At 45.9% G+C, this 12961-nt stretch overlaps 1 long non-coding RNA gene across 1 annotated transcript in view; it reads left to right on the top strand.

Moving 5' to 3' along the window:
* The first annotated feature begins 856 nt into the window (after positions 1-856).
* LOC121695970 overlaps positions 857-12961 on the top strand; it is a 14805-nt gene continuing 2700 nt past the window's right edge. Inside the window, exons 1-2 of the long non-coding RNA XR_006026211.1 lie at positions 857-867; positions 3649-3652. This is a non-coding gene — a long non-coding RNA (uncharacterized LOC121695970). The remainder of the gene's footprint in view (positions 868-3648; positions 3653-12961) is intronic.

A 12961-nucleotide genomic window follows, 5' to 3' on the forward strand; every position in this document is an offset into this window, starting at 1 on the left:
TCATTGGAGTTGCTCTCAAGGCTGCTCAGAATCTCTGTAAGTATGCCAGGCCCAGGCTGAGGCACGGCGGCTGCTACCAGAACCGGCCTGGCAGGCGCAGAACCTTCAACCTTGCTCGCAGCGGAGGGAGACGTCTCGGAACCCGTCTCAGCCTTTAGCACCATCTGAAGGTTCAAGACTCCACTTCCCCGAACGGAATCTCTGGCCAGCAACACGCATCACACACACACACACACACACACACACACACACACACACACACACACACACACACACACACACACACACACACACACAAAGAGACTATACATACAAATTCACATGCATGCAACAACAAAAACACATTACATTTATAGTACATTATCTAGGCACCCAAAGAAACACACAAAGCAAACACACACACACACACACAAACACTCAAACATGTACGCACACTTACTCAAGCACACACAACCACACACACACACACACACACACACTGTATAACTCTGTTCAGCTGCCAGCAGCCAACTCCGACTCGTTGGCAAGGCCAATGGGGGCGGATAGTAACCCACCCTGGGGTCCCATACTGAGACACCATTGGGACGGGGGCAGCTCCAATAGCCCTTTCACTTTGATGGATCGGCCATGCCCAGGACCATCTGGGCAGGGATGGCGGCCATCCATCATATCCCTCACTGAGAGAGAGAGAGAGAGAGAGAGAGATAGAGAGTGAGAGAGAGAGGGGCTGAGATGTTTCGCCATTCCTCGCCGTGAATCTGGACAACACGCTGTCAGCTGTCTGATGCCCCTGATGGTTTTTCCCTGCACAGAACATCTATTAACTTCATGATATCTGACCCTCTTCACTACAGGATTTTAGACACTGTTATCCCTTCACCCCTGCAAAGCACACACACACACACACACAGTACATGTATATAAACACAGGGGCCAGTGCCCGCACATACACACACATCCATACACAAAGACCAGTGGCCATTTACTCATTCACTACCCAGATGGACACACACAGAAGAGTCTATTTCTACATAAGTATTGGCCAACCCCCCCCCCCCCCAAAAAAAAGGTCTGAGACGACCGCCACAGTGACTGCATCTGCCTGACACCCACCCAGTTCATCACTGCTGTGCCACCCTCCAAAAGACACCATTACAATCACGTCCTGCTGTTCATGGTAAGCAGTGTTGCGCACATAACATGTAACATTTAGTTTAATGGGCCAAGTTCAAGATGGCTCAATGTCGAGGAAAACAAAAAAAAGCTTTTTTTCAATTTCAGGTCTTCAAGTCATAATGAGGCTGCTGAATTTTCATGAGGTACATAAAAACACTTCAAAAAACAGCCAGTGGTCTAATTTTGTGATTTCCCGCTGAATAAATGTGGTGCGGGGGCACAATGGCTCCCAGTGGGTTCTTTGATCAGTTTGAAAGATTGAGGGTATAACCAGTTTTTCCTCTTAACTCCACACCAAAGCAGCTGCCTGACATTTATTTATCAAAATAAATTCAAAAATGTAACTACCTGAGGGTCAATCGTTCAAGGGCACTTCATTTTTTTTTTTGCCCGCGCCTGTTTTGTGATTTAATGGCGTGACACCTCCGACAGATGATGCCACGGAGTGTAAACGAGCGGGCAGCAGCCCGGTTTTTGGACCAACTCTCCAGTCAGCTGGAACCACATGGCGGCAGTGGCTGCACCCTAGTTCCCACCCTGCTAAGAGTGCACGGATGTCCTGATAATGAGATGTCTCCATCGGAGGGACCTGCCAGAGTAACCCCTGTCACACTTTATATCAGCTGAGAAGGGGAAAGAGATTTTCTTATCTCTCCTCTCGCATTTCATGTCCCTTTCCAATTGCTTGGCTTTTGTTCCCTTACATTCAGGCAACAAAATAGGAAAAAATGGAGGTGGTTTGGGGGTGGGGGAAGATGGGGGGGAGGTAATTACCCAATTAACTTTGGGGCCTCTTCGCTACCAGACACTAGCTTCTCAGCTCATTATTTCAGAGTGCTACAACAAGAGTCACAGAGAGAGAGAGAGAGAGAGAGAGAGAGAGAGAGAGAGAGAGAGAGGTCTAAATAATGAAAAAAATGGAAATGAAAGAAAGAGCAGAAATAACAGCATCAAATGTGTGAACATATGTGCGACTGTCATTAACTTTTTTCCTCCATTATCACACAAGCGTGGTGGTTTATTCACTTGTTTACCGGCAAATGTCTTTCTCAATCACTTGTTTCCAAAAGAGGAAAAAAAACAACAACGAATAAAATCTCACCAAAAAAAAACTGTCACACAAATAGTTTTGTTAGAACAAGACCGAAAATAGAAACTATTAAAGAAAGATAGTTGTCTGTTTCCTCCCACATAAAAGAGTACCAATATCTTTTCAAAAGCACTCAAATCATTACTCGTGGCCAAGAGGTTATGTTAGAAAGCCAGTGACCGGTGACCGGTGATCAAAGTGAAAGTGAAGGAAATCTGGCATCTGTCATGACAGTGCTGAATCTTGTATAGCTACTTTTATTGTAAAAACATCTAGTGTAGAAAAAAAAGGATGAAATAAAAAAGAGGAGAGAGCTGGAAGGAATTCAGAACATGTGCATAAAAGAGAATGAGAGAGAGTAGAGAGTGAGATAGTGACAAAGAGAGAGAGAGAGAGAGAGAGAGAGAGATCCTGCTGCTCGTTGCTCATTACCACACACACCCCTGGTGGCACACGAGACCAAGGCCCAGTCTGTCAGGATGAAAGTGTTTGGACACGTTCACACGTACTGGACACGTTCGCACATACAGGACACGCTCGGCACAGTCCAGCACATCTCATCCACGTGGCCAGAGTCCATCAGTAGCAGCAGCGGCGGTAGCGATCCCTATCCTGACTGCCGTGGGGGGAGCAGGGCCCATCACAACAACAGACCTGTGAGAGAAGAATGGAGAGAAAAAAAAAGGAGGAAGAGGAGGAGGACGAGAAACAAAAGAGGGCCAAGAGGTAATACGAGTCGACAGCACTGGGCTGCGTTTGGTAGCGCGTGCGTCCAAAAAAGTTTAGAGAGCGACGGCGAGAGACGAGGAGCGGCTGAGGGGGGTTGTCAGAGTGAGCGATGTCGCCGCGGCGATGCTCGCTGGATGCGACACGTGAGAGAGGCACGCACGTCGCGCTGAGACAAGCGCCGAGACGAGAGACAAAGCATCGTTTTTCCCCCCCTCTGAGACGGGGATTACCCGTTTGTGTGTGTGCTCAGATGTTTTTTTTTTTGCATTTTGTTTTCTTTTTTTTTTTTCATTCCCATTCTTCTGGTTCTGTCGTCATTGTTTGTTTGGGAGTTTGTGCCAGTGTGCCATTCATTAGGAGAGAATCTGGTGGATCAACAGAGGTGCTGTTTGCTCAGTGCTCAGAGTCCCCATGCAGACTAGTCAGAGAGAAAAAAAGAGGGTGGGGGGGTGGTTTGGGGGCATTTGGGAGGGACAGGAGGGAACAATGTCCCTTACTATGAATTACAAATGGGTCTAGTGAAGTCCACATCTAACACTCAGGCTTTGGAGTGCTGGTCTATGTCTATGTAAAGAAGGAAAAGAGAACGTGTGAGAGAGAGAGACAGAGAGAGAAAGAGAAAGAGAAAGAGGGAGAGGGAGGGAATGGTAGAGGACTGTGAGAGGCCCTGGCATGCATTCACAGGCGGGCACGGGCAACAGTGCCAGTGTGTCTTTGTGTGGCTTTAGCGTGGGGTTTTCTACACCGGCCATCTGTGCCCAGGCCTCACAGCCATGGAGCCACTGCCACACACACACACACACACACACACACACACACACACACACCACCACCACCACCACTGATCACACACCACCACTGAGCGTGCGGGACACAGAGACAGCTGGGCACAGGGGTTCTCTGCCAAGGACCCCCTCATCTAAAAAAAACATCCAAAATGACTCCCAAATTACTCCACCACCACTACCACCACCCAACTTCTCTCTCCCTCTCCTCTCTAACTTGACTCCCCCCCCACACACACACATCCTTTATTTCACTCTTTCATCCGTGTCCTCTTCCCCTCTTTCCAGCAAACCATTTTCTTCTTCTTCTTCTTCTTCAAATTTCAGCATCCCTACTCTTGGTTCCAGCTCCATGTTTCTCTCCACTTTTGCACCTCACCCAAAAACTTTGTTTCACTTCTCGTGCTCTTGTCCTTCGCCCTCTCTCCCTCCCTCCCTCCATCTCCATCTCTCTCCCTTCTTCTGTAAGGCACTTTGGCAGAGACGAGTGCAGTAGAGGAATAAATGACTTGGCAGGCGGTCACGGCACGGAGCGCAGCGCAGCACAAATCACAGGCCCCCTCTTCCTTTTTCTGGTGACAAATACGGAGCAGGTAAACAAGGTCGGCTGGAGTTGGAGCGCAGCTTTTTTTTGGCACGCCGTCCTGGGGATTGCGTCGAGTGCCGGTGAATATTCAGCTTGGCAGAGATGGCTTTTGCGTGCTCTCTTTCCCTCTCTCTCTCTCTCTTTCCCTCTCTCTCTCTCTCTCTCTCTTTCCCTCTCTCTCTCTCTCTCTCTCTCTGTGAACATAATGGCCCTTGTAGCCAGCTGGCAAGGCTACACGGCTCTTAGCAGCCTTACGCTAGCTTCCTGACAATGCAGCGTGATTCCATGAGGAGCAAAGCTGAGCAGACAGAGAGAGAGACAGACAGAGAGATTTAAGAGAGAGATGGAGAGATAGACAAGCATGATGTGGGGGGAAGGCAAATAGACAGACACAGACATAAAGAAGAGAGGAAGAGAGAGAGAACAAGACAAACAGAGAGCCAGAAAAACACAAACAGACAGACAGAAAAGATAGATATCGAGGAGGGGAAAAATGGAGACAAACAAAACGAGACAGACAGGCAGCAAGGCAGAGATAGAGACAAAGAGACAGACAGAGTTAAAAATGGAAGGAATGATAGAGACAGAGAGAGAAAGACAGAGATAGAGATGGAAGGAATGATAGAGACAGAGAGAGGGAGGTGGAGAGAACCAAAGCCAAGCCAGAAGAAGCGGCTGCTCCACAGAGTACTGTAAGCGAAGGAGCAAGCGGTCATTTCCTCTGCTCCAGCCTCTGCGCCGTGCTGGGGTTTGATGTGGCATGGTGGTGTGTGATGAAACACTTCTGTTGGAATATGTGTCTGTCCGTCTGGTTGTGTGTGCCACCCCGATGCCCCAACACTTCAGTTACGTAATGTCGGGATAATGAATCGTAAACTACGATAATTAAAAACCCACTTCATTGCAGTTGCTTTGTTCATTGAGAGAATTGTTATGTTTTCTAGTTGTGGCAAAGTGCAGATCAGTGATCCCTTGGTGAACATGAAAATTTTTTTAAATGCTAAAATGGTTTTAAAATTGCCAAATGTGAGTCAATAAACAGATAAAACAAGCCAAAAGGTATGCTAAACGCAAAATAGTGGCATTTCAAATGGTTTAGCAATTTGTTCAACTCAACGTAAAATTTTTACGTGCTGGATGAAGTTTGTATTTATTACTTTATTTTATTGGTAAAAGATGAAATTCCTTTTTGGACACACACACACACAACACACACACACACATACACACAGTCAATGTTGAAAAGCAAGAGTTGCAGGGTCCCTGCATTATTAAACAGTGAAAACAACTCTTCACCTCATCAATGTCATCCACATCCATAAATCTCAGCCCTTTCACATTATAACAGCTAGTAGCAAGTGTGTGTGTGCGTGCGTGCGTGCCAGTAGACATAGTGTTACTGTTGGGGTTGGAAGAAGTGAGTGCTCAGTGTTGTACTAAAGCAGCCATGGTTGACAACAGGCAATCCATGTGGACTGTGCGAACAGGCCAACATAAACACAGTAATGGCATTTACTCACAAATACACTTCCAAATGAAATCTGTGCCACACAAAAAAAGTTAAAAAGATCAAAACATTGATAAAAGGAGTTTAAAAACAAACACACACATGACAGACATTCACCATGCCTGGCTTAGTAAGGGAATACAATGTTGTGTCTGTATTTTTGCAAGTATATTTTTTGTATGTATGAGTGTAGGTGTACTGTATATAGTCACTCTGTGTATGTCAGGGTTGGTGTGTGTATCTCTATAGTTTTGTGAGTGTAATTTCTGTGTGGGTGTGAGTGCAATTTGTGTGTGGGTGTATGTGTGTGTAGTTTTGAGACTGTGTCTGACTATGTGTGTATAATTTATGTGTGTATGCGTGTGATTGTATGTGTCTGTGTGTAGAGTGTGTGTGTGTGTGTGTGTGTATAATCTGTGTGTGTGTGTGTGTGTATAATTTGTGTGTGTAGAGTGTGTGTGTGTGTGTGTATAATTTGTGTATGTGTGTGTGTGTGTATAATTTGTGTGTGTAGTGTGTGTGTGTGTGTGTGTGTATAATTTGTGTATGTGTGTGTGTGTGTGTGTGTGTGTATAATGTGTGTGTGTGTGTGTGTGTGTGTGTGTGTGTGTGTGTGTGGCACGGTGTAGTAGCAGATGTCATTAATGCCCTCCAGAGGCGACGGGCGACTGAAGCCTGGCTGATTGGAAACCTCAGAGACAAAGAGCTCCAAGAGAGAGAGGCCCCAGCCTGCAGTTATCCTCCCAGCAGGGAGGCACTATCTGTGGGCCAGGGTGCCTCATTTAGCCTCCCTCCCTCCGCTGCCACCACCCCTCCATCCATCCCTCTCTCCCTATCTGTACTCCCTCTACTCCGGCGGGGCAGTGATGGATTTGATTCTCTGATTGGAAAGAGGGCAATTTTACCTCCACTGTGTGGCTCATTTACATGGTAATTTGCATGACTCTCTCTCACTCTCTCTCTTTTTTTTCTCTCTATTTTACTCTCTCTCTCACTGTCCCCCTCTCTCTCTCCCTCTTCACGGTTCTGCTTCTTTTCATTCTCATTCACACTGGCAGTCTGTCTCATTCGGTCTCTCTGTCCCTCCCTCCATCTCCCCCCTCTCTCTCTCTCCCTCTCTTCATCACACTCTTTCACCTTCTGTCCCCTTCACTCCAATTCTCTCTGTTCTTTTGCAGTCCCTCTCTCTCTCTCTTTCTTTCTCTCTGTCTGACTCCAATTTTCTCCCTCGTTTTTCTCTCTCCTTTCTCTCGTTCTCGGGCCCCGCGTACCCCCTCTCCTCCAGACGAACCCGTCTCACTTATTCAGCAGCCACCACGGCTTTGTTCATTCACTCTCTTTCCGTCTGCTATATTCTATCCACCCCTCTCTCTCTCTCTCTGTCTCTCTCTTTCTCTCTGTTTGCCTGTGCCAAAACCCTTCTAACTATCTCTCCTCTCTCAAGCATCCTCAGAGAGAGACAGACTGCTCGTAACTTTGCACGGGGTCACCAAAGTTCAAGAACGAGGATAAAAGACAGACAGTTAACAGAGACAGAGACTGAGAGGAGAGGTAAAGTCGGACAGAAAGTGAACGGAGGCAGTAGAGAGGGTGATGGTGTATTTATGATTTATTAAGGTGTACACGAATGAAGCGCCCGCTAAATGCTAAGCAGCCAGCATCCTTAATGAATCCACACCGATGGCGGCATTATGGAAATGCCTGGTAACGCTACATCTTCAGAAGTGGAACTGTCACTGTATATGCCTAGACCCCTCCTCTCACTCTCCCCAATTCTCCCTCACACACCCTCTCTTTATCTTTCCCCCTCTCTCTCTCTCTCTGTCCCTCTCTCTCCTTCCTCCTGTCTCGTGGTTCTTCCATTACCCTAGCAAAACAGCATGGAAGGCAATTTAAGAAAGAAAAACATCTCTCTACCTGACTGCACACACAGATGAGTTCTGGGATGCAGATGCCTTGTGTACACACACACACACATGCACACACACGCACGCATGCGCACACACACACACACACACACGCACGCCTGAATGGTCACACTCTTTCAATTTCATATTCAAATCTTCTTTACACGGGAAAGTGTGTAAGCGCCTAATGAGGACTGGGGTGATAGCATCTGTGTGCATTTGTGTGTGCGTGTCTGAGAATGTCTGTCTGTGAGTGTGTGTGTGTGTGAGAGAGCGAGAAAAGGAGAGAGAGAAAGAGTGTGTACATGCTTGTCTGACTGTGCTTTTATTCCTATCCATACTTCGTTAAAAACGACAGTGACATGAAGCCATGGCGACAGACCTGTCTTCTTATTCACCACATTGCCGCCATTCTCTCTCTCTCTCTCTCTCTCTGTCTCTTTCTGCCCCTGCCTCCATCCACTCAGCGCTTCATTCGTTCGTCTTCATCCCTTGTTCATTGGACCAAAAGAAGCGATTACAACCTGGGGAGAGACGGCTTCTTGCTGCCGCCAGCCCAAGAACATGGCAGGCCTGTCCAATCTACACAGACTTCCTTGTGCAGGCCGCGCAAACCCTCCATCTGTCCAGATAGCTTTCGCCGGGCTCAGTGGCAGGCCGTGGATGGGATCATCACTCATGCACACACACACACACACACACACACACACACACACACACACACACACACACACACACACACACACACACACACACATACAGTGTTGCCACAGTTACCTTGAAAAAGTAATCTGATTACTGATTACTCCTTTAAAAAGTAACTTAGTTACTTTACTGATTACTTGATTTTAAAAGTAACTAAGTTAGATTACAAGTTACTTTTAGTTACTTTCAGCAGCTGCCGACAACACCCCCACCGCCTCAACATAAAAATGATAACCGGTTTTGCCAATACTCACTATACTGGAAGTGCATTTTAACAGTAATTTCAGCCATGTATAGCAGACATCCCAACCTAACCTACTTAGATACTGAAATTCAGATGTTTGTTCAATAATACCAACACCAAAATAAGGAAGGCCTATTGATAGAAATTGTTATAGTAAAATATGTAGATTTTTTTGTAGATTTTTTTTTCATGTAGCCTTGGCAACTAGCCATCTTGTATAGGCCTGAGTAATATGCAAATTAAATTACACTTGTTAAACTCACCTCAACAAGTCTTTTGCAATCATTTAACCTGCTGTGAGCAATGCAATAGTCACTGTTACAAGCAGGGCAGTGTGCAAGACTATCATTATGTTTTAATCTTATGAGACAATTGGGTACACTTTTGTGTAGTCTGATGTGAAATGGGTCTTAAATCTTCCTTTTTGAAGGACGCTGACGCTGCCATGACGCTCCTTTTCCTAGATACACTGACTGAACTGATTAATTAAGTTTGGGAGAAAAGAGATATAAGCACACATACACATTCGGGACCATTTGCCTATCGCTTGTTTCAATTTGGGACCTTGCAGTTGGAAATGTAGTTTGTTTATTCAAAGTCTCATGTCCAATGTAGCCTGGGCTATTCAAAGCGTCAGTTTATTGCACTTTTCATGTAATTTTGAATAGCCACTACATACCCGTGTTTGTTGGCGTGTTGTTGCAAAATCCGTGTAATCATTTTATGCAAGCAAACATACAGGAAGTCTTTATTGTTGAGGTCAGAGATGATAATCAAACATCTTGCATTTTAACCGTGATTTAGTGCTGCCAAATCTCCACTTATCCTCTCTCTGGTCCTGCGCGCAGTGCTGTGTGAGAGGGTGGCTATGGTAGAGCGGAGAGAGCCAACGTGTGCTTCTTTTAACGACATATAACAATATATTTAGTTTTTTATATCCAAACAATGTCAAACTATGCACTGGACTTACTCATGCCAGTAGCAAGACACTACTCATGCCAGTAGCAAGACACCTGCCAAGTTTGAAATGAACGGACCAACGACACGCAAACAGACAGACAGATGTTCCTGCAATTTATGGATAGATAGGTGCGATGGCTTGTTTGTTGGGATAGGCATCCGACAACGAGTACTCGGGGCAACAGCCAGGTCTATCATTCGTCATAAATCTTCAAACCCTGACTTGTGAATCTAAAGGTCTCCACCCACTGTTGGTCAGTGAAGTAGAGCTATAATAGGGCCTCACAATTTAGGCCCGACAAGACCTGAGCCCCACAGAAATCAGCCCGAGCCCGAGACTGACAGCTTTTTAAAAGCCGAACCCGTTTACAGCCCGACATTATTCGAATGTCCGCACACACAGCTATTTTGCCTTTAGTCAAGAATAACATTTGACATCATTTATTCATGACTAACGTAGCCTAGGCCACTTGGAAGTTGGAACAAAGAAATAAAATAGCCCAAGTCCTCTCAGCATTCTGAAGTTTGCGGGAACCCTCCCATACGCAGTCCTGACATTAATTAGTTCTTGCGCCAGCTTTTCAAACCCCTCGCCATTTACGATATTAAAAGGCCTAATGTCTTTACAGCGAAAGCTGACACACTTCTTCTCCGTAACCATTTGTTTCACCTTTGCAGGGTTTGATTTTGTTGCTGTAGCCTAACAAACGTGATCCTGATGGGCACTGACAGCTTTGATCAACGTGCCTTATCAGTGACGAATTCCCTGTCGTTCTACAGAATGTTGCATCCTTTGGATTTTACATAACCACTGGCTCATTATTCTCATTATGCACATGATCAAAACTTTTCCACACCTCAGACTTTGCTTTCTTTGCCGGTGCAACTAAAATGCCAGTCACAAGAGGCCAGTCTCTGTTTCACCTCCTAAGCATCCATTTCTGCATCTTCCTCACAGCTAACCGAAACGCATCACCTGACCGCTCAAGTCATTTAGCCTACCGCGCAAGCCCGAGCCCAGCCCGAGCCCGCGTGAAATGATAGAAATGAAGCTCTACAGTGAAGTGCCAAATTTGACAAAAAAACTGCCGAGACCTTGGTCATTCCCAAGTGTGTGGCGGTCTCCAGCAATGGGAAGCTGCCAACACCCGATTGCGCAATATAAACATTCTCCGCCTTCTCCTTCTAATCGATATTAAACAAAATATTTTCAAAATGAAGGAATGAATTAGGCCTATAGGGCCTAGGCTATTCCTACCGCAGAGAGGAGGGCGTCCATTTCACTCAACATAGGCAAAGTGTCCCAAAATACTTGGAATCAATAGGTGTTGGAAACGCTGACTAATGCGCATTTAATTTATGCGCATTACCATGGATGCGCATCACTAATTCGCATGAGTTGGATGGAAACACGCTAATAGATAGATACTGTATGTGTACACACTCATACACATACTGTATGGTCATAGACGGAGACACAAACACACACACACCAATATGCACACACACAGAGAGAGATGTATGCAAAAACAGACAGACACACACACACTCACAGATGTAGGCACAAGCAAAAACAAAACACACGCACACACACACATACATACACACACACACACACACACAAACATATTCAAAGATGTAGGCGCACACATAAACAGATATAAGCTGGCGCGCGCACACACACACACACACACACACTCACAGACACGAAGACATAAAGCAGAGATCAGTGCTTATGGGACATCTCAGGACAAGCTGATGCAGTGAGAGAGAGAAAGAGAGAGAGAGCGCTGTCTGGCTTTGCTAGAGCGCTGTCTTGTTTTGATAGACACTTACATAATCCGACTTGTTTAATCTCCTCTTTTTCTTGGTGTGTTTGTGCGCATACACGAGTGTGTGTGTTTGGGATGACACACTGAGTTCTATCTGTTAGATTCAACACCTAGGTGCGATGGCATCCAATACTGTTCAAACTGGATATGCACACATACATACACACACATTCACACACACACACACACACAGCGTGCTTGCACAGTCTGCTGAATGTACTGTGGTCCATGCTATGCACAGAAGTGCCCATTCATTTTGCAAGAGAGAGAGCGTGACTCAGTCTAAACACCAAAGTCACACACGTTCATGTGCTAGAATGTACAGAGTCCACCGGGAATCTCCTTTGTCCTACTCTCCCTCATTCACACACACTCTCTCTGTCTCTCACACACACACACACACACACATACACACACTTAGATGTACACACACACATATGCTGTAAGCGCAGGTCCCTATGAAGAGGGAGATGAGGATCATATGGAGCTAGCTCAGCCCAGCGGCCCATAGAAGTGCCAGTCACAGAGCCACTCTCCCCGCCTCACCCCCACTGGGGCCCATACGAGTACCCCTGGGAGACTTTAAGGTAAATGTGCATGTGTGTGTGTGTGTGTGTGAGAGAGAGAGGGAGAGAGTGAGTAGGTGTGTGCGTGACAGTGAAGGAGTTAATGTCCCTGGGAGAGTTTAAGGTAAATGTGCATGGCTACGTGTGTGTGTGTGTGTGTGTTTGTGCATTTCTTTCTGTGTGGTGTGTGGAGGTGTGTCTGACTGTGCTGGGGTGAGTGATATACACATGCAACATCAGAGCAACAGTAACATTATCAGAGCAACATTCTACATCGGAGAATACCTTGATTCTACTGCAAGTGTAGTGCTGACTGAACAGTGTCTATTTCTGGACTAGATAAAGTCTATTTATTCAGTCCATAGGAGAGACATTCATATATCTCTGAAGTTGTAAATTGGCAATGTGTGTATCTACGTGTGTGTGTGTGCCAGAGAGAGTATGTTCACTAGTGTATAATTTGCATTCTCTCCATTTAATCAAACTGAGAAACTGATTATGCAGTTTCCACAGAGCACAGAGGTCTCTCAGGCACCGGAGTAGAGTTTTGCCTCTGATCTGAGTTACCTGTATTCCACTGGCAGCGATGCCAGATAAGACATGATATTTTCAGACACACACACACACACACACTGAGAGAGAAGGAGAGACAGAACCCAAAGTCTTTCTATTCCTCTTGCTTTCAATCCCACACACATCCACTCTCTTTTTCTACACAAACCTGCTTCTTTTCTTCACTAGCTCAAAGAAACGAGGGATGGGGGGGGGGGGATCACCTACGGGTATAAACAGGAATTATGAAGTCCTCTGACTGAACACCAGCCAACTTCAAAAATCACTACAGCAGCCTTTAAAAGCAGCAAGCAGCAAGCAG

The sequence above is a fragment of the Alosa sapidissima genome, chromosome 21 (genome assembly GCF_018492685.1).
Source record: "Alosa sapidissima isolate fAloSap1 chromosome 21, fAloSap1.pri, whole genome shotgun sequence".
In the NCBI taxonomy this organism is placed as follows: Eukaryota; Metazoa; Chordata; class Actinopteri; order Clupeiformes; family Clupeidae; genus Alosa; species Alosa sapidissima.